This window comes from Oncorhynchus nerka, linkage group LG21, assembly GCF_034236695.1.
Source record: "Oncorhynchus nerka isolate Pitt River linkage group LG21, Oner_Uvic_2.0, whole genome shotgun sequence".
Lineage (NCBI taxonomy): Eukaryota > Metazoa > Chordata > Actinopteri > Salmoniformes > Salmonidae > Oncorhynchus > Oncorhynchus nerka.
The window spans coordinates 6,783,603-6,806,111 of record NC_088416.1 but is presented as its reverse complement, the minus strand read 5'-3'; the positions used below and the strand labels follow the sequence as shown (position 1 = coordinate 6,806,111).

General features: G+C 44.1%; 2 pseudogenes; both read left to right on the top strand.

Moving 5' to 3' along the window:
- Positions 1 to 22,509, top strand: part of LOC135563487 (ATP-dependent RNA helicase DDX39A-like) — a 27,873-nt pseudogene that overhangs the window by 4,082 nt on the left and 1,282 nt on the right.
- LOC135563486 (ATP-dependent RNA helicase DDX39A-like) overlaps positions 16,477 to 22,509 on the top strand; it is an 18,960-nt pseudogene continuing 12,927 nt past the window's right edge.

Genomic DNA, 22,509 nt, shown 5'->3' with positions numbered 1-22,509 from the left:
CATGCGTGTATGGATATATATATTTACCCCAAAAATATGGGGGATTGGAAATGATGCAGACAATTACATTGGAAGCAACATTCTATCCGCAATATTAAGCTAAAAGAAAAAAAAGCTGTTTGATGTGGTTAAGGTCAGGGCTCTGTGCAGGCCAGTCAAGTTCTTCCACACCAACCTCGGCAAACCATTTCTGTTTGGAACTCCCTTTGTGCACTGAGGCATTGTCATGCTAAAACAGGAAAGGGCATCGTAAAGAATGTCATTGTATGCTGTAGCGTTAAGGATTTCCCTTCACTGGATCTAAATGTCCTATCCCGAACCATGAAAAACAGCCCCAGGCAATTCGTTATTCCTCCTCCAAACATTAGTTGGCACTATGCATTGTGGCAGGTAGGGTACTCCTGGCATCCTCCAAACCCAGATTTGTCCGTCGGACTACCAGCTGGTGAAGCGTGATTCATCACTCCAGAGAATGCGTTTCTACTGCTCCAGAGTCCAATGGCGGCAAGCTTTACGCCACTCCAGCCAATGCTTGGCATTGCGCATGGTGATCTTAGGCTTGTACTTAAATTCACACAGGACACCGGATAAGACAGGAGAAGTACTCCAGATATAACAAACTGACCCTAGCCCCCGACACAAACTACTACAGCATAAATACTGGAGGCTGAGACAGGAGGGGTCAGGAGACACTGTGGCCCCATCCGATGATACCCCCGGACAGAGCCAAACAGGAAGGATATAACCACACCCACTTTGCCAAAGCACAGCCCCCACACCACTTGAGAGATATCTTCAACCACCAACTTACCATTCTGAGACAAGGCCGAGTATAGCCCACAAAGATCTCTGCCATGGCACAACCCAAGGAGGGAGCGCCAACCCAGACAGGAAGATCACATCAGTGACTCAACCCACTCAAGTGATGCACCCCTCCTAGGGACGGCACTCTAGTGCTTTAGAGATTTATTCCCTCTAAAACAATATATAAAATGAGGGAATTATTCAAATGTAACTCTTAATATGTCAATTGCAATTAGGTTAGGGCATTATTATAGCCTATACTGGCTATAATGACTGGCACAGTGAACATACTCATAACAATGATACTGTAGTAGACAGCAAATTGACCTTAAGAATCTATAGCATGCAGGTGGGTCTGTAAAAAAAAACTCAAGTAGAAGAAGATCAAAATAGCTGCACGTTGTGTTTATTGAATTAAATGGGGTGTAATAAAATGAGTTGTGAGTACGGGGGGTTGTCTCCCTCCCTCTTCTGTTGGCTTTGAGAGTTTATTTAGAAAGTGGGTTGGGGGAAGTGGCAGCAGGTTTTCCCAAACTCGTCTTCTGCACAGTAACTTTTTGCATTTTTATTTTGCAGGGGAAGCAAAATAGTTTTGCCAGGGCGGCTGTGATCCGCGGGAGGAGAGACTGTTTTTTCTTAGGCTCATCTGCAGCCACAGTACCTGAACAGGTGACAGAGAACAAGGCATGAAATCAGGGTCGTGTTCATTAGGGTACACAGTAGCAAAATATTTTGAAACAGAAAACAAAAACAAGCATTTGTTATTGGCAAGTTCAAGAAAGTTCCTCCCTGTTTTAGTCCGCTGTCTTCCATTTAGTGGCTAATGAATAAGACCCTGATAACTTTATCATAGTCTCCCGTCCTTACATTACAATAGTGTGCTGAAGACAGATGCACATGTTGACTGACAGAAATGAGGACTTACTATCATTGCCAAGAGGAGACACCTTGTTTTTCTTCTGGTTCTTGTTATTTCCTCGCTTCTTATTTCCTGACTTCCTCACTTCTTTTTCATAGCCTCTTCCTTCTCTTTTTCTTAGTAGAGAGAGAAACAGATATGAGTCGATGCCTCACAATCAAACAGCCCAAATAACAAAACGATCTACTGGTTCTTGGCCGTCTCACCTGTGTGGAGGTGATGTCCTCGAGGTCTGTGGAGAGGGCGCTGCTGATGGGCTTGGTGCTTTCAGAAAGGTAGCTAATTACCTGGGACTTCTCAGAGATGGCTGAGCTCACACTGGTCTTTTCCAAACCAGTGCTGTCATCAGCCATCTCCTCTAGGTCCTCTTCTAGGGTTTCCCTCCAAGCCAGGAGCTCCTCGGTGAGGGTGACGTCACTCCTTGAGGAGGTTGAGGAGTGTGACCTCCCACTACCACGGCTCCTCCTGGCTCCAAAATGGCCTTCGAAACTCCAGTCCTCTATGACTTGTGTGATGGTGTCCGCCATGCACCTGATGGCTCCTCGCTACCAGAGCGTGCGGCACGCTGTTGAGCCCGGTTGGAGTCCGAATGCAGGGACAATCTTTTAGCCGCAGTCTTCACGATGACCTTCACCGCATCCTCACCACTGAATTGGATGCTCTCCTCCAGGCCAAAGACGACAGAGATGTCAGCATACTTCAGGGCATGCTGGACCTCCACAAAGAGATCCTTCATCAGCCTGAAGGGGTCATTGGCCCTCCTTGTCTGGGGGACTCTGAGGCCTCCAGTCGGCACATGATGCCGTGGAGAATAAACTTCAGAGTCTGGGGGCTCATGACGGTGGCCCAGGGAGTGCTGCAAAGGAGGATGTGCTCCTTGCCTGGTAGGAGGGAGGGAATCTTCTCCAGGGGGGTCCTGCCTGTTCTTGGTGGGCATCAGGGAGCTGTCACTCATCTCGGAGACCTCAGCCCCCCCCACCTCTTTTTCCAGAGTCTGGGCAGGAGCTGCCCATGCTGCCTGGGTTGAGGTGGAGGGTTTAGGGTATGAGACAGTCATGACACTTCCAACCACCTCCTCTTCGTCCTTGGGTGAAGAGGAACACGGAGAGTCAGGGAACCTTTCCCTGGCACCGGAATCCAATCCTAAGAAAACACACTCATATTCTGAACTGGTTCAAAGCCACATCCATGTATAACACTATGCAGTATCTAGTACATTTACTATAATGGTAATACACTGGTTATTACTGGTCATATGGTCAAAACAGGTTATAAGTGTACCTTTCTGGATGATGAGCCTGGCCTTGTAATCGTCGTTGCAGGTACTGTTCAGGATGTCTCCCACCCTGGTGGTCAGGACCTGGCAGACGGCCCCTAGTCAAATCAAAATGTATTCAATACAGGGGTGTCAAACTCATTCTATGGAGGGCTAAGTCTCTGCGGGTTTTAGTTTTTTCCTTTAAATTAAGACCTAGACAACCAGGTTAGAGGAGTTTCTTATTAATTAGTGACCTTAATTCATCAATCAAGGGTGGAGTGAAACCCTGCAGAAACCCGGCCTTCTATAGAATGAGTTTGACATTTGATTTAAAGTAATTCTTCACACATAACATGTCTCCAAACACTGTATAGAAAAATAAGAAAAAAAGAGGAGAGAAAATGAAAATACCATTACTGACAATAAGAGAAAAGAAAGAAGGGGAATGTGCGGGTGCAAAAGACGGTAAAAACAACATAATAACTAACCTAGTGCCTCCTTGTTGTCATCGGAGAGGGAGCTGGAGGACTGGAGGGTAACTTTAGTGCCCTTCTTGATAGCTGGCAGGACACCTACAGAAAGAGGATCGTAGACATTAGTGGATCCTTCCACCATATATCGTTTTAGAATTCTATCAATAAATCCAGGTATTTTGGAAGTGGAGATGAATACTCACTGTAACTGGTTGTTTGAGTTAGAGTTTGAGGCAGTGCCAACATACCAACTACTTGGCGGCTTAGTTTTTTCACCCCTGACTTAGCCTCCCTAGACTTTCTAGCCTTGATAACCTCTGTGGCCTTCTTTTCTGCCTTTGCTATATTTGCCTCTCGGCTGGGCCTGGGGCCTTGCGGGGGCTTCGGCACAAGGTTCTGAGACAAATAACAACAGTGGGGAAATCTTATCACCATAGAAACCACATTTTTCACCATAGGCATGATGGTACTGAGTGACATGTCACATAAGGGTTAACCTTAGAATTAGAATCAGAATTAAAATCTGAATTCCAATACTATTAGTTCTAACTAGTAGGTGGTCCATGTGTCTTAATGGCGTTATTATCGCGTTGTAAACTGGTTTTCAACCCGTCGTATTACTAGATTGCAACCAACTGGCCTCCGTGACAACCAGATGTTTTGCAACAGAACTAAAAGATGTTTCTTACCTTTCGAGGGCTATCCTGGAGGCAGTCTACCAGGGCTGGCAGGCTTAGTCCATCATGGCCAGCGGAATGGACATCTGCCTTTCGAGGGCTATCCTGGAGGCAGTCTACCAGGGCTGGCAGGCTTAGTCCATCATGGCCAGCGGAATGGACATCTGCCTTTCGAGGGCTATCCTGGAGGCAGTCTACCAGGGCTGGCAGGCTTAGTCCATCATGGCCAGCCGAATGGACATCTGTCTGGAGCACTTGCTCTCTAGCACTAGCTTGGAGGGTCCCAACCTGGGGTATAGGAACATAAGGAAATACATAGAACTTAAGCCCTCCATTATTATGCCCACTTTTCCAGCTATAAACCATAACCTTAGAATTACAATCAGAATTAAAATCTGAATTCCAAAACTATTAGTTCTAACTAAACTCAGCAAAAAAAGAAACGTCCTCTCACTGTCAACTGCGTTTATTTTCAGCAAACTTAACATGTGTAAATATTTGTATGAACATAACAAGATTCAACAACTGAGACATAAACTGAACAAGTTCCACAGACATGTGAGTAACAGAAATAGAATAATGTGTCCCTGAACAAAGGAAGGGTCAAAATCAAAAGTAACAGTCAGTAACTGGTGTGGCCACCAGCTGCATTAAGTACTGCAGTGCATGAGTCCTCCTCATGGGCTGCACTAAATTTGGCAGTTCTTGCTGTGAGATGTTAACCCACTCTTAAAAAATTAAATAAGAAAATGTTATCCCACTCTTCCACCAAGGCACCTGCAAGTTCCTGCACATTTCTGGGGGGAATGGCCCTAGCTCGCACCCTCCGATCCAACAGGTCCCAGACATACTCAATGGGATTGAAATCCGGGCTGTTCGCTGGCCATGGCAGAACACTGACATTCCTGTCTTGCAGGAAATCACGCACAGAACGAGCAGTATGGCTGGTGGCATTGTCATGCTGGAGGGTCATGTCACGATGAGCCTGGAGGAAGGGTACCACATGAGGGAGGAGGCAGTCTTCCCTTTAACGCACAGCGTTGAGATTGCCTGCAATGACAACAAGCTCAGTCCGATGATGCTGTGACACACCGCCCCAGACCTTGACGGACCCTCCACCTCCAAATCGATCCTGCTCCAGAGTACAGGCCTCGGTGTAATGCTCATTCCTTTCGACGATAAACGCAAATCCGACCATTACCTCTAGTGAGACAAAACCGCGACTTGTCAGTAAAGAGCACTTTTTGCCAGTCCTGTGTGGTCCAGCGACGGTTGGGTTTGTGCCTATAGGTGACGTTGTGCCGATGTCTGGTGAGGAGCTGCCTTACAACAGGCCTACAAGCCCTCAGTCCAGTCTCTCTCAGCCTATTGCGGACAGTCTGAGCACTGATGGAGGGATTGTGCGTTCCTGGTGTAACTCGGGCAGTTGTTGTTGCCATCCTGTACTTGTCCTGCAGGTGTGATGCATGCCTAAGGCACGTTCATGCAGATGAGTAGGGACCCTGGGCATCTTTCTTTTGGTGTTTTTCAGAGTCAGTAGAAAGGCCTCTTTAGTGTCCTAAGATTTCACAACTGTGACCTTAATTGCCTACCGTCTGTAAGCTGTTAGTGTCTTAACGACCGTTCCACAGGTGCATGTTCATAAATTGTTTACGGTTCATTGAACAAGCATGGGAAACAGTGTTAAAACCCTTCACAGTGAAGATCTGTGAAGATATTTGGATTTTTACGAATTATCTTTAAAATACATGGTTCTGAAAAAGGGACGTTTCTTTTTTTGCTGAGTTTAGTAGGTGGTCCATGTGTCTTAATGGCTTTATTATCGCGTTGTAAACTGGTTTTCAACACGTCATATTACTAGATTGCATCCAACTGGTCTCCGTTACAACCAGACGTTTTGCAACAGAACTATAAGATGTTTTCTTACCTTTAGGGGGCTGTCAAGGGGGCAGTCTACCAGGGCTGGCAGCCTTAGTCCATCATGGTCAGTGATGTCTGTCTGGAGGACCTGCTCTCCAGCACTAGCTTGGAGGGTCCCAGCCTGGGGTATATGAACATAAGGAAATACATTTAACCTTAGCCCTGAATTAATTATGCCCACTTTTCCAACTATAAATCATATCAATCTGTTTTTACATTATATAGGTTATACTACCAAGAAGATAGCCTCATTACATATCAAGAGGGATAGCCCCAGAATGAACAAACATTTTTTTATCACTTATGAGACTTACTTTTAGAATCATTTTTCTCAACGGTTTATGATTTCTATCCATTGTGCTTTCAGGAACCCTTCAGATTGGACCTGACATTTTTTTAAATAAACAAATACATTTTTAAATACATTTCAAACATTTTTTTACAACATCTTGGCCAGTTATGCTGTACTTACACAGAATGTCTTCTTTGTCCACTCAAAGTGATTTATTTGAACATGAGGATGACTGTCCTTTGCAAAGCATCAACTCAACTGAGGCAAAAGTAGCGCACTGAACATTTTCTTGAGTTCGTTTACGTCATAGGCTTCTATATCTCATCGTACATTATGACGTCAACTACAAAAGCACAGAGCGACCACTCCGGGAAATTAATGCATTTTTTCTGATCACATACGATATCTGAAAAATGTTTACAATGTAACTCAATTAATTTAGGTTCAATGAGGTTTTATCGTATTATATGGATAAATGTTGCCCTCTGTTGGCCATAACTGATATATTATAGTCAAATAAATCAAATCATTGATGGGTTTGGTGAGGGAAGACAGATGTAGTAAGCTGATATGATCAAATGTCTATTTGTCCAAGACAGTCATTGTTACGCCTTTGCCCAATATAGCTTCATGTCACATATCTATCATAATGTATACAAACTGGATGAATGCAGGCTGTTGGTTTGTAAATGTTGTAAATAAATATGTATATAGTATGCATATGTAACAGTTGTTAAAGTACTATGTGAATTTCACCAGGTTCATATATTAATATGTCGTGTTGATTTGTTATTATGCATGCCTGCATCCTGGCTGAAGTGGAGTGTGTTCTTACGTTTTGCCCTGCATGCTCAAATAATTTTGTATCCTGAGAGAGGTAGTCACGTTTTTTATGTCTTTAGAAAAGTTAGATTTTTTTCAGTACAAAGTCATACACACAGTGTTTTGTTCATGAATAATGATGTGTATTTGGAGGTTACTCATAAGTGGATGGTATTGTTAAGATGCACTTGTAATTGTACTTTTTAGGATGATATCAACATTCTGAATTCAACATGTGGTTAATAGCTAGCTAAGGTATTAGCAGGCTATTTATTGTATGTGTGAACGATGGCTAGCTCCTCGAATGATCCCAGTCCCTCCTATTGTGTATCTACTGTAGAAAGAGGCCACGATTCGCAGAACATATGTGCTCTACAAATGTTTTATTTCCTTTTGGATGCAGGTATGTGGTTTTATCTTTGTAAAATATGTTATGTATAATAAGGAGAGACTATTAATGTTTGTATTCGAAAATAATTTTGATGCACTGAGAGAGAAAGAGGCGACGATTCTCAGAACACATGTGCTCTACAAATGTTTTATTTCCTTTTGGATGCAGATGCAGGATGCAGAGAGTGAGTTCTGCTTGATTAAAACTACCAGGTCTCCAAAGTCCACGTCTAGTCTCAATCAACCACACACAACGTAGAGTTACAGCGGTGCAGTATAGCACCGGTTACACATATTCGTATTATTGTTTCATTCACTTATCTTTTTGACCTGCACTGTTGGAGTTCAGATCTTAAGAATTTCACTGTACCCTACAATTACATCTCCGACCGACTAATAATCTAATCGATTGAAATCTAATCTAAATTCAGATTTTTTTCTGGATGAGGAAACCTAGTCACACGTAGCTATAATTGACAGAAATCATAAATGTTTACATTATTGCTGAATAAGGTTATCAGTGTACTTTTTTCATACCAGTGTTGTCAAACAAGAAATTATGCCTACAATTTAGTTTAGGGCAGCGTGCGAAATCCCGATCGGCATTTGATGCAGATATTGAAAATCAAGATCGGCATTAAATTAGACGGTTCGTTTTCAGGTCGGTTTGGTGAGATTGCCTTTAAAATGGACCAATAGTGGCCACGAATACACGAGCACAGTGCTTCTAGACTGCCCCTGTGAACCTAGCTAGCAGTGATACTCGAAGCCGATTTTAATTACATAAAAAATGTGCAGTATTGAGTAATTTTCAATATCTGCATCAATTGTAAATAAGAAACATATTTTTCTTTCCATAATGCTCACAAATAGCAGCCATGTTCGAGTATATTTTTGTTAAAATCTTTGCGAAAACCTTGTGCAATCTGGCTAGCTAACTAACACATTTAGCATTGCGTCAAGCTAACGCTAGTACTAGCACGGTCGTGTCAGTTAGTAGTTAACTTCTGCTAGCAGTGTGTCGCAGGTTGGTTCCGAGAATTACATTTTAGGTCAAGTTAGACCTTAGAAATGTCTTGCTCGTTATTAATTTGAGCCAACGTTATTTCTGAATATTCACCTTGCATTTGGAACCTATTTCCCTTTATAGCACTTTGCTGTCACACAGTTTGAATGAGGAGGCGGCTGCCATTGTTTGTGCGGAGAGTGAGGCATGATTCCTTGTTCAACTTGATTGAATCGTGCAACTGTCTAACTACTGTAAACTGAGTTGCAGGGTGGTTGCTGGTCCAATACTTGTTTTTAGCTAGGGAAATTGTAATGATTATGTGCCAAATGTATTCGCTTCCCTTTTTGCGTAGTGTCCAGCTTTGGCGGTGTGCGTGCGGCCTGCTACTAGCATTATTAGCAGCTAGCTAATGCTATGTAGGAATATACATTAGACGAGTGTTTCCCAAACACGGTCCGAGGGACCTCGGGGGGTTTTGGGTTTTGCCGTAGCACTACACAGCTGATTCAAATAAGCGTCAAGCTTTGATTAAGTCAGCTGTGTAATGTTGGGGGGGAAACGTGCAACCCTTGGAGTCCCAAGGACAGAATATGGAAAACCCTGTGCTAGACGGTGATGTTTCACTAGGATTCAATTCAGAAAGTGAAATTACAAGAATTGGAATCCTCATGTAATATAACTAAGGTTAGATGGTGAGGAATTGTACATAGATTATTGAATTGGCATTTCAATTAACCTTCTGAATTTACTGTATTGTTGATACAGGCCCCCCCATCCCCTCCCCCCAAGTAGTCTCCAGTGTGTCCTAACTTCAACTAAACGCAAGTACCCCTTCTCTAGAATGGCAGAGAACGACGTTGACAACGAGCTGTTGGACGATGAAGAGGATGAGGAGCCTCAGTTTGCCCCGGAGACCGCCACACCTGCGGGCAAGGAGGAGGTAAAGGGCTCTTAGTCTCCATCCACAGCTCCGCCTTCCGAGACTTCCTGCTCAAACTAGAGCTGCTCCGCGCCATTGTCGACTGTGGCTTTGAACATCCCTCTGAAGGTGAGCCTCACAGGCACTTCCCACCTTCAACCAAGGACTGTTTTTGACTTTGTCCATTCTGTGTGTCAAATGGCAGCCTATTCCTGACATAGTGTACTACTATTGAGCTGGGCCCATAGGGCTTTGTTCAAAACGAGCGCTGTGTGTGACTGGGCCCTGGTCGAAAGTAATCCACAATATATAGGGTGTCATTTGGGACTCCGACTATGAGTTATACATGTATGCCCCTTCAAGCATCACATCATACTTAAACTGGTCATCTCTGTATACCTGTCGCAAGACCCACTGGTTGATGCTTATTTATAAAACCCTCTTAGGCCTCACTCCCCTCCCCTATCTGAGATATCTACTGCAGCCCTCATACTCCACACACAACACCTGTTCTGCCAGTAACATTCTGTTAAAGGTCCCCAAAGCGCAAACATCCCTGGGTCGCTCCTCTCTTCAGTTTTCTGCCCCTAGTGACTGTACAGTTTTATCTCAATCTCTTCATTAAAAGACTCAATCATGGACACTCTTACAAAGCAGCCACAACTGTCAGTGTGATGTGTTGTCTACCTTCTTGCCCTTTGTGCTGTTGTCTGTGCCCAATGTTTGTACAATGTTTTGTGCTGCTACCATGCTGTTGTCATGTGTTGATGTGTGTTTTGTCCTATATATATTTTTTTTATGTTAAATCCCAGGCCCCAATCCCCGTAGGAGGCCTCTTGGTAGGCCGTCATTGTAAATACGAATTTGTTCATAACTAACTTCCCTAGTTACGTTTCTTTCTTTCAGTCCAACATGAGTGCATCCCACAGGCCATCCTGGGCATGGACATCCTGTGCCAGGCCAAGTATGGTATGGGCAAGACGGCTGTGTTTGTACTGGCCACCCTGCAGCAGATTGAGCCTGTGGACGGGCAGGTGAGTGGTTGAATAATGAAATTAATCTCTACATTGTGGATGCAGCAACTGAATTGCTGTTACATTCTCCCTCCTTTACTAAAAATAGCTTTCGATGGAGAATCCATTGAGTGCTTTGTAGTTTAGGAATAGGCTTAATCTGTATCTGGGGATACTTGCATAAGAAAGTGCCTAATCGCCAACTTTATTTAACTTTTTTTTGGACTAGGCAAGTCAGTTAAGAACAAATTCTTATTTACAATGATGGCCTACCCCGGCCGAACCCTAATGACGCTGGGCCAATTGCAGTCTGAATTTGTTCTCCTTTTAATCTCACTGTTTACAATGCTGTTCTATCCTATTGGATAATCTTGTGTGCTTTTTGTTTCTCTGCTGTCCAGAGAGCTCTGTATTAAACATCCTCCCCTACCTCTCTCTCTGTCTACCAGGTGTCTGTGCTGGTGATTGTAGTATCTGGGATCTACATCTGTTTATATTAGTTACTGTGCTGTTACTAAGCAGTAATGGATCTTGGAACAGGATGGGATAGATTGTGTGACTTAAGTAAGGATTTAGCCAAAATGTAGGGAATTATTTACATTTTATGTAGTCCTCAGATTTCAGGCTGAGTGGGTTGACTTTTTTTTGAGACGGCCATATAATTTTCCTATCGTCTTTCCCTCAGACATGAGGTGTGATGTTCAGGACATCTTCAGGCTCACACCCCACGAGAAGCAGTGCATGATGTTCAGCGCCACCCTAAGCAAAGAGATCCGTCCTGTCTGCCGCAAGTTCATGCAGGATGTACGTTGAAGGGTTTCTTATAACCCGTGGTTATGTACATGTTCTGAAACTTAAAGTTGCAGTTTTACACACACACACACACACAGATGAACCCATCTCCCTAAATTGCACTTTGAAGAGGCAATCGGCAGTATAAACATTAATGAAGCATCTTCCTCGCCCCTGTTTTGGAGGGATAGGTCTGGAGAAATTTAACCACTCTGAAATTCGTAGAGCTATATGCAAGGACTGACCGTCAATGATATCAGAATTATCATTTTGACCATGTTTTGAGACTATATAGTTTATTTTTGCGTTTACTTTGTTTACAAGCAATGGAATGAAACAAGCTTGTATTTTGGGTTCTGGTGGGGTACGAATGTTGAACTAAGCTCATGGGCATTTGTTATTCTTTTAATTTTAAATGTCTAAAAATTGATGTAGAAACTACTGATTGCCCCCTTTTTTTTGTTTTTAAAATGATTTTGGATATGTCTTAATATTCATGTAATAAGTTCCAATCTAGCCTCTCTAAGCTTTGCCTGCTCGTGACTGTCTGTCTCACAAGTGGCCAGAGTTGACCCTCTCTTAACCTGGGTCTGGGGCTCTGGACATTTTCGGGAGGAACAGTCCTGGCATTAAAGCTGTGAATATTGAAAAATAAAGTTCCATCCAGCTCTAGTACTTGTAATTGATGTTCAAAAATCAGTAATTCCCAATGAAAGCCAAGACCCAATCCCAAATCTACCCCTAAACCCTATGCACTTAATAATATCTGAGATGACACATTTGTAGTTCTTCATTCACCAACACACAGAATGTGGTTTACTCCTGTTTTTCACTTAATGTGGCTCGGTTTATAAAACTGTCCCAAAGAGTGACACTTTCCCCATGTTCTATTCATTAGGACACACTAGCTAAATGTTTAGCACTGGAAGTCCTGGTAGTCCCTCCCTGTGTTCTGTTTGGTGCTTAATGAATATCTCCTGTAGCCCATGGAGGTGTTTGTGGACGATGAGACCAAGCTGACGCTGCACGGCCTGCAGCAGTACTACTGCAAGCTGAAGGATAGCGAGGAGAACCGCAAGCTCTTCGACCTGCTCGAGTTCAACCAGGTACCAACAGAGGTCTTTTCAGAGAATTGAATGCTAAAACGTAATTTATTTTAGTTTTAATCTGAGTGAGTTGAATGTATTTTGTCCATGGATTTGAAAGTCACGTGTTTAAATACAATTTTACTCATTCAAGTGAACTAAGTCTATGCACCGACAAAGTTTCTGCCTGTGAGTTTTATGCCCTGTGTTTTTCGTCTTCAGAGTGTACATTTATTTGACCAGGGTAAAGCCAGGGTGCCATATCAGATGCAGCATGGATTTTGCGCCCCATGTTTGTCTTCGGTGTCTCACTGCCATTTTCTCCCCTGTCTGAAGGTGGTGATCTTTGTGAAGTCTGTGCAGCGCTGTGTGGCTCTGTCTCAGCTGCTGGTGGAGCAGAACTTTCCTGCAATCGCCATCCACAGGGGCATGGCCCAGGAGGAGAGGTGGGTTCTGATGGAGAGGAAGAAATCACTGGCTAAACCCTACAGTCTATGCACTTGTTAAAATCTGAGCAGTTTTGATTGGTATAAGCAATATTAGGATATTCCTTACACTTCAAGTCATCTCAGATATTATTAAGTGCATAGGGTTTAGGGGTAGATTTGGGATTGGGTCTTGGCTTTCATTGGGAATTACTGATTTGGACAAAAGAATGTCCTCGACTTTTCCGTCCTCTTATCAGTAAACCGATAAGTGGTTGAGGAGTGTCAATTCGTTAGTAGGCAACTTGTCATTCCAATCTCCTCTGCATTAGCGTAGCCTCTTCTCTAGCCTGTCAACTATGTGTCTGTCTATCCCTGTTCTCTCCTCTCTGCACAGACCATACAAACGCTCCACACCGCATGGCCGCAGCCACCCTAATCTGGTGGTCCCAGCGCGCACGACCCACGTGGAGTTCCAGGTCTCCGGTAGCCTCTGGAACTGCCGATCTGCGGCCAACAAGGCAGAGTTCATCTCAGCCTATGTCTCCCTCCAGTCCCTCGACTTCTTGGCTCTGACGGAAACATGGATCACCACAGACAACACCGCTACTCCTACTGCTCTCTCTTCGTCCGCCCACGTGCTCTCGCACACCCCGAGAGCTTCTGGTCAGCGGGGTGGTGGCACCGGGATCCTCATCTCTCCCAAGTGGTCATTCTCTCTTTCTCCCCTTACCCATCTGTCTATCGCCTCCTTTGAATTCCATGCTGTCACAGTTACCAGCCCTTTCAAGCTTAACATCCTTATCATTTATCGCCCTCCAGGTTCCCTCGGAGAGTTCATCAATGAGCTTGATGCCTTGATAAGCTCCTTTCCTGAGGACGGCTCACCTCTCACAGTTCTGGGCGACTTTAACCTCCCCACGTCTACCTTTGACTCATTCCTCTCTGCCTCCTTCTTTCCACTCCTCTCCTCTTTTGACCTCACCCTCTCACCTTCCCCCTACTCACAAGGCAGGCAATACGCTCGACCTCATCTTTACTAGATGCTGTTCCTCCACTAACCTCATTGCAACTCCCTCCAAGTCTCCGACCACTACCTTGTATCCTTTTCCCTCTCGCTCTCATCCAACACTTCCCACACTGCCCCTACTCGGATGGTATCGCGCCGTCCCAACCTTCGCTCTCTCTCCCCCGCTACTCTCTCCTCTTCCATCCTATCATCTCTTCCCTCTGCTCAAACCTTCTCCAACCTATCTCCTGATTCTGCCTCCTCAACCCTCCTCTCCTCCCTTTCTGCATCCTTTGACTCTCTATGTCCCCTATCCTCCAGGCCGGCTCGGTCCTCCCCTCCCGCTCCGTGGCTCGACGACTCATTGCGAGCTCACAGAACAGGGCTCCGGGCAGCCGAGCGGAAATGGAGGAAAACTCGCCTCCCTGCAGACCTGGCATCCTTTCACTCCCTCCTCTCTACATTTTCCTCCTCTGTCTCTGCTGCTAAAGCCACTTTCTACCACTCTAAATTCCAAGCATCTACCTCTAACCCTAGGAAGCTCTTTGCCACCTTCTCCTCCCTCTTGAATCCTCCTCCCCCTCCCCCCTCCTCCCTCTCTGCAGATGACTTCGTCAACCATTTTGAAAAGAAGGTCGACGACATCCGATCCTCGTTTGCTAAGTCAAACGACACCGCTGGTTCTGCTCACACTGCCCTACCCTGTGCTCTGACCTCTTTCTCCCTCTCTCTCCAGATGACATCTCGCGTCTTGTGACGGCCGGCCGCCCAACAACCTGCCCGCTTGACCCTATCCCCTCCTCTCTTCTCCAGACCATCTCCGGTGACCTTCTCCCTTACCTCACCTCGCTCATCAACTCATCCCTGACCGCTGGCTACGTCCCTCCCGTCTTCAAGAGAGCGAGAGTTGCACCCCTTCTGAAAAAACCTACACTCGATCCCTCCGATGTCAACAACTACAGACCAGTATCCCTTCTTTCTTTTCTCTCCAAAACTCTTGAACGTGCCGTCCTTGGCCAGCTCTCCCGCTATCTCTCTCAGAATGACCTTCTTGATCCAAATCAGTCAGGTTTCAAGACTAGTCATTCAACTGAGACTGCTCTTCTCTGTATCACGGAGGCCCTCCGCACTGCTAAAGCTAACTCTCTCTCCTCTGCTCTCATCCTTCTAGACCTATCGGCTGCCTTCGATACTGTGAACCATCAGATCCTCCTCTCCACCCTCTCCGAGTTGGGCATCTCCGGCGCGGCCCACGCTTGGATTGCGTCCTACCTGACAGGTCGCTCCTACCAGGTGGCGTGGCGAGAATCCGTCTCCTCACCACGTGCTCTCACCACTGGTGTCCCCAGGACTCTGTTCTAGGCCCTCTCCTATTCTCGCTATACACCAAGTCACTTGGCTCTGTCATAACCTCACATGGTCTCTCCTATCATTGCTATGCAGACGACACACAATTAATCTTCTCCTTTCCCCCTTCTGACGACCAGGTGGCAAATCGCATCTCTGCATGTCGGGCAGACATATCAGTGTGGATGACGGATCATCACCTCAAGCTGAACCTCGGCAAGACGGAGCTGCTCTTCCTCCCGGGAAGGACTGCCCGTTCCATGATCTCGCCATCACGGTTGACAACTCCATTGTGTCCTCGTCCCAGAGCGCTAAGAACCTTGGCGTGATCCTGGACAACACCCTTTCGTTCTCAAATAACATCAAGGCGGTGGCCCGTTCCTGTAGGTTCATGCTCTACAACATCCGCAGAATACGACCCTGCCTCACACAGGAAGCGGCGCAGGTCCTAATCCAGGCACTTGTCATCTCCCGTCTGGATTACTGCAACTCGCTGTTGGCTGGGCTCCCTGCCTGTGCCATTAAACCCCTACAAATCATCCAGAACGCCGCAGCCCGTCTGGTGTTCAACCTTCCCAAGTTCTCTCACGTCACCCCGCTCCTCCGCTCTCTCCACTGGCTTCCAGTTGAAGCTCGCATCCGCTACAAGACCATGGTGCTTGCCTACGGAGCTGTGAGGGGAACGGCACCTCACTACCTCCAGGCTCTGATCAGGCCCTACACCCAAACAAGGGCACTGCGTTCATCCACCTCTGGCCTGCTCGCCTCCCTACCACTGAGGAAGTACAGTTCCCGCTCAGCCCAGTCAAAACTGTTCGCTGCTCTGGCCCCCCAATGGTGGAACAAACTCCCTCACGACGCCAGGACAGCGGAGTCAATCACCACCTTCCGGAGACACCTGAAACCCCACCTCTTTAAGGAATACCTAGGATAGGATAAAGTAATCCTTCTCCCCCCCCCCCCTTAAAAGACCTAGATGCACTATTGTAAAGTGGCTGTTCCACTGGATGTCATAAGGTGAAAGCACCAATTTGTAAGTCGCTCTGGATAAGAGCGTCTGCTAAATGACTTAAATGTAAATGTAAACGGTGTCCTCGCCTCCTGCTGAGGAAGCATAAGTGTCCTTTGCTGAAGTTGAGATCTACCCCTCCCCTTTCAATCAGCTGTTTACTCTGAGAAGCATGCACATATTTAAAACGATAAGTAGCATATCGTTTTTATCCATACAATATCTAGCTAAATGTCTTTTACTACTTTACACATTTTAATTTGGGATTCCACCCCTGTAAATGTCATTTGCATTATGTGTGAATGGAGTCTAATTTCATACAAGCACATTTCCTCCTCTCCTCAGTTACGGTTGACTTTTTTTCAAAAGGAGAGGAATGAGGAGTTGCACAATCAAATTGAGAATCTCATTTACTTGCACATTTTCTATAATAGTCATGTAGCAGAAGCTGTTATCCAGATCGACTTAACAAGAACTTTCTCTCAGACAACATGTTTGTGGGTCACAGTTTCAGTGTACCCACAGGAGTGAAGCAGGATGTAGAATGCCTGTTCTACTTATTCTAAATCTATGGGTGCCCCCCTTCCTCCCCCAGGCTTTCCCGGTACCAGCAGTTCAAGGACTTCCAAAGGCGGATCCTGGTGGCCACCAACCTGTTTGGCCGAGGGATGGACATTGAGCGCGTCAACATCGTCTTCAACTACGACATGCCCGAGGATTCCGACACCTACCTGCACAGAGTGGCCCGTGCAGTGAGGTTCGGGACGAAATTCATTATTTCGGTCCATGGCCCTGTACAGCGGATGTTATCTAGAATCGAGATGAATCTAATGAATAAGTTGCTTTGATGGTAAGCTTGAAAGAAGAACAGACACATTTGGGCTAATTAGCTAATATCATGTCATCCGGTGAAGCTCCCTCAGACTACCCAAGTTCCCTAAACGCAACCACATTTAGAAGAAGAATAGCTTCCTGAATTCCTAGTGTAGCAATAAGCGCCCTCCTGATAATCACGTTTCCATGAATACCAAGGGGAACATGGCTTTAAAATACACACTTCCACCATCCTCCCTCCACAGGAATTGCAAAGCAATGCGATGTGACTAATAATTTATTCTGCAATGGTAGTGAGTGTATTGTCGGAGGGGGGCTAGGCCGATCTGACCCTGATCAGGTCTGTGATTCAATAAGATACAGATTAAAAGGATCACCAGCACTGCTGCGTTAACCTCAAATGGATTACAAACAGATTTAACACTGTACACCAACATAACCCCGGATGCCCTTGCATTTGCCTAGGCATTAACAGAAAATACACACATAAACGATACACGGTATGTCCATGGGATTGGTTTAAGCCTCACTTTCCCAAAGTAGATGAACCAACCAGATCCCCTTTTCTGGGGAACTGATCGAAACTGGGACCAGTAGAGTTAGTGTGTCGCCAAAAAGAAACCACCTGACCTATTACTATTACACCTGTGCCACTTTGGTACAATAGCCTCAGTACATTGTGTCACCAGTTGATTGTGTGTTCATTCAGCTCTATATTAACACCACATGAAACCTCCCTCTGGGGTTACAGAACAGGTCTGGATAGTTTGCCACACACACTGGAATGGGCCAATAGAGAGGTGACGTTAATTATACTCCCAGAGAGAGTGAACTGAGGTGAATCATTCCTGTACATTACCAGACACCAGTGATCTTAGAAAACAAGTGCAACCAAGACAACCGCTCTGGTGAAATGGTTGCCCGGGCTTGTTTATCATAATAAAGGGCAAGGCCCTGTTCACCTGACTAGGTGGAGAAATGGATGTGGGGGGCATGGCCAACAGCGCCTTCTCCGTTGCTGTTTTTAAAACCATTTTGTCTGCTATTTGCAATTCTAGACATTTTGCTATGGGGAAAAGAAAGCATTTTACAGTTTAATTAAGCTAGTTTCCTGCAATTCTACACATGTTGCCATGGCTTGTGTTGTGTTCTTATGCTACACTTCATGACCAAAAGCTTGTCAAACATCTCATTACAAATCATGGGCATTATTATAGAGTTTGTCCCCCTTTTGGTGCTATAACAGCCTCCACTCTTCTGGGAAGGCTTTCCACTAGATGTTGGATCATTGCTGCGGGGACTTGCTACTTACTTCCAATTCATCCACAAAAGCATTAGTGAAGTCGGGCAATGATGCTGGGCGATTAAACCTGGCTCGCAGTCGGTGTTCCAATTAATTCCAAAGCTGTTCACTCATGTGAAGGCCAAATTACAGAGGAGGAACTGCTTGAGGCAATTGGGGCCTTTACGGATGGGAAAACTCCAGGGCTGGATGGCATACCATTGGAAGTATACAAAACTTTTTTTGGTATACTCAAAGGAACATTATTGGCTTGTTTTAACCACTCCTATATAAATGGTAGAATATCAGACACGCAACAAGAAGGTCTGATATCATTATTACTGAAACAGGACCCAAGTGGTATATATAAAGATCCAGTCCGTTTAAAACATTGGAGACCTCTTACACTTCAGTGTTGTGATGCAAAAATCATAGCAAAAGGCTTGGCACATAGAATTTTAAAAAATATTGTCAGATATTATTCATCCTAATCAGACAGGTTTTTAACATGGACGATACATTGGAGATAATATAAGACAAGTACTGGAAACAATAGAACACTGAAATATCGGTTTTCATAGCTGATTTAGAAAAGGCTTTTGATAAAGTACGACTGGAGTTTATATTTAAATGCCTAGAATATTTCAATTTTGGGGAATCTCTTATAAAATGGGTTATGTATAGTAACCCTAGGTGTAAAATAGTAAATAATGGCTACATCTCAGAAAGTTTTAAACTATCTAGAGGAGTAAAACAAGGTTGTCCACTATCGGCATATCTATTTATTATTGCCATCGAAGTGTTAGCTGCAAAGATAAGATCAAACAATAATATTAAGGAATAGAAATCCGGGGCTTAAAAACGAAGGTGTCATTGTTCGCTGATGATTCATGTTTTCTTTTAAAACCACAATTGGAGTCTCTCCACGGCCTCTAGATACTTTTGCTATCCTCTCTGTATTAAAACCAAATTATGATAAATGTACCATATTACATATTGGATCCTTAAAAAATGCACATTTTACATTACCATGTAGTTTACCAATTAAATGGTCTGACGGAGATGTGGACATACTCGGTATACAAATCCCAAAAGAGAGAAATAAATCTCACTCCAATAATTTTTTATGGAAAGTTAGCAAAAATAGATAAGATCTTGCTACCTTGGAAAGGAAAATACCTGTCTATTTGTAGAAAAATCACCCTGATTAACTCCTTAGTTATATCACAGTTGACCTATTTGCTTATGGTTTTGCCTACACCTAGTGACTTGCTTTTTAAATGATATGAACAAAAAATATTCAATTTTATTTGGAACGGAAAACCAGATAAAATTAAAAGGGCCTATTTATATAACGAGTATGAATTCGGTGGGCAGAAATGATTAAATATTAAAGCATTAGACCTCTCACTAAAGGCATCAGTCATACAAAAGTTATACTTAAATCCAAACTGGTTCTCATGTCTCATCCTATATTCAGGAAGGGTCTTTTCCCCCTTATTCAGATTACACCTGCTCACTTTCGGTTGTTTGAAAAGGAAATAATCTCCGAAATATCTGTTTTTTAAACAAGCCTTAGAAAGTTGGTTGCAATTTCAGTTTAATCCACCTGAAAGGACGGAACAAATAGTACAACAAATATTGTGGTTAAATTCAAATATAGTATTTGATTAAAAAAAAAAATATTTATCGAAGAAATTTTTAAAAAAGGTATAATTTTAGTGAATGATATCATAAATAGGACTGGTGGAGTTATGTCACACATGCAGCTAACACAGACATATGGAAATGTCTGCTCTACCCAAAATTACAACCAATTAATTGCAGCATTACCACAAAAATGGAAGAGGCAAGTAGAAGGGGAAAAAAGTATGTCGGCCCTGTATTAAAGAACATAAATGGTTAAAGAAAAGTGTGATAAATAAAAACATATACCAATTTCATTTAAGGACCAAAAAAAAATGACCGCTGTGCCATATAAATTGCAAAATAGTTGGGAAGAGATTTTCGATGTACCCATTCCATGGCACATGGTTTATGAATTGATACGCAAAACAGCGCCGGATTCAAAACTTCAATTTTTAAATATAAATTACTATACAAAATTCTTGCAAATAATAGAATGTTATATATATGGGGATACAATCTTCCAAGCTCTGCAGAATCTGCTGTGAGGAGGCAGAGTCATTAGATCATTTATTTTGGTATTGGGGATCGGCGGTAGAGTTTGCGGGTATATTTTTAAAAAGTATGTATGTCTATATAGGTATGTGTGTACATATATATATGCATGCGTGTATGGATATATATATTTACCCCAAAAATATGGGGATTGGAAATGATGCAGACAATTACATTGGAAGCAACATTCTATCCGCAATATTAAGCTAAAAGAAAAAAAAGCTGTTTGATGTGGTTAAGGTCAGGGCTCTGTGCAGGCCAGTCAAGTTCTTCCACACCAACCTCGGCAAACCATTTCTGTTTGGAACTCCCTTTGTGCACTGAGGCATTGTCATGCTAAAACAGGAAAGGGCATCGTAAAGAATGTCATTGTATGCTGTAGCGTTAAGGATTTCCTTCACTGGATCTAAATGTCCTATCCCGAACCATGAAAAACAGCCCCAGGCAATTCGTTATTCCTCCTCCAAACATTAGTTGGCACTATGCATTGTGGCAGGTAGGGTACTCCTGGCATCCTCCAAACCCAGATTTGTCCGTCGGACTACCAGCTGGTGAAGCGTGATTCATCACTCCAGAGAATGCGTTTCTTACTGCTCCAGAGTCCAATGGCGGCAAGCTTTACGCCACTCCAGCCAATGCTTGGCATTGCGCATGGTGATCTTAGGCTTGTACTTAAATTCACACAGGACACCGGATAAGACAGGAGAAGTACTCCAGATATAACAAACTGACCCTAGCCCCGACACAAACTACTACAGCATAAATACTGGAGGCTGAGACAGGAGGGGTCAGGAGACACTGTGGCCCCATCCGATGATACCCCCGGACAGAGCCAAACAGGAAGGATATAACCACACCCACTTTGCCAAAGCACAGCCCCCACACCACTTGAGAGATATCTTCAACCACCAACTTACCATTCTGAGACAAGGCCGAGTATAGCCCACAAAGATCTCTGCCATGGCACAACCCAAGGAGGAGCGCCAACCCAGACAGGAAGATCACATCAGTGACTCAACCCACTCAAGTGATGCACCCCTCCTAGGGACGGCACTCTAGTGCTTTAGAGATTTATTCCCTCTAAAACAATATATAAAATGAGGGAATTATTCAAATGTAACTCTTAATATGTCAATTGCAATTAGGTTAGGGCATTATTATAGCCTATACTGGCTATAATGACTGGCACAGTGAACATACTCATAACAATGATACTGTAGTAGACAGCAAATTGACCTTAAGAATCTATAGCATGCAGGTGGGTCTGTAAAAAAAAACTCAAGTAGAAGAAGATCAAAATAGCTGCACGTTGTGTTTATTGAATTAAATGGGGTGTAATAAAATGAGTTGTGAGTACGGGGGGTTGTCTCCCTCCCTCTTCTGTTGGCTTTGAGAGTTTATTTAGAAAGTGGGTTGGGGGAAGTGGCAGCAGGTTTTCCCAAACTCGTCTTCTGCACAGTAACTTTTTGCATTTTTATTTTGCAGGGGAAGCAAAATAGTTTTGCCAGGGCGGCTGTGATCCGCGGGAGGAGAGACTGTTTTTTCTTAGGCTCATCTGCAGCCACAGTACCTGAACAGGTGACAGAGAACAAGGCATGAAATCAGGGTCGTGTTCATTAGGGTACACAGTAGCAAAATATTTTGAAACAGAAAACTTTAGTGCCCTTCTTGATAGCTGGCAGGACACCTACAGAAAGAGGATCGTAGACATTAGTGGATCCTTCCACCATATATCGTTTTAGAATTCTATCAATAAATCCAGGTATTTTGGAAGTGGAGATGAATACTCACTGTAACTGGTTGTTAGAGTTTGAGGCAGTGCCAACATACCAACTACTTGGCGGCTTAGTTTTTTCACCCCTGACTTAGCCTCCCTAGACTTTCTAGCCTTGATAACCTCTGTGGCCTTCTTTTCTGCCTTTGCTATATTTGCCTCTCGGCTGGGCCTGGGGCCTTGCGGGGGCTTCGGCACAAGGTTCTGAGACAAATAACAACAGTGGGGAAATCTTATCACCATAGAAACCACATTTTTCACCATAGGCATGATGG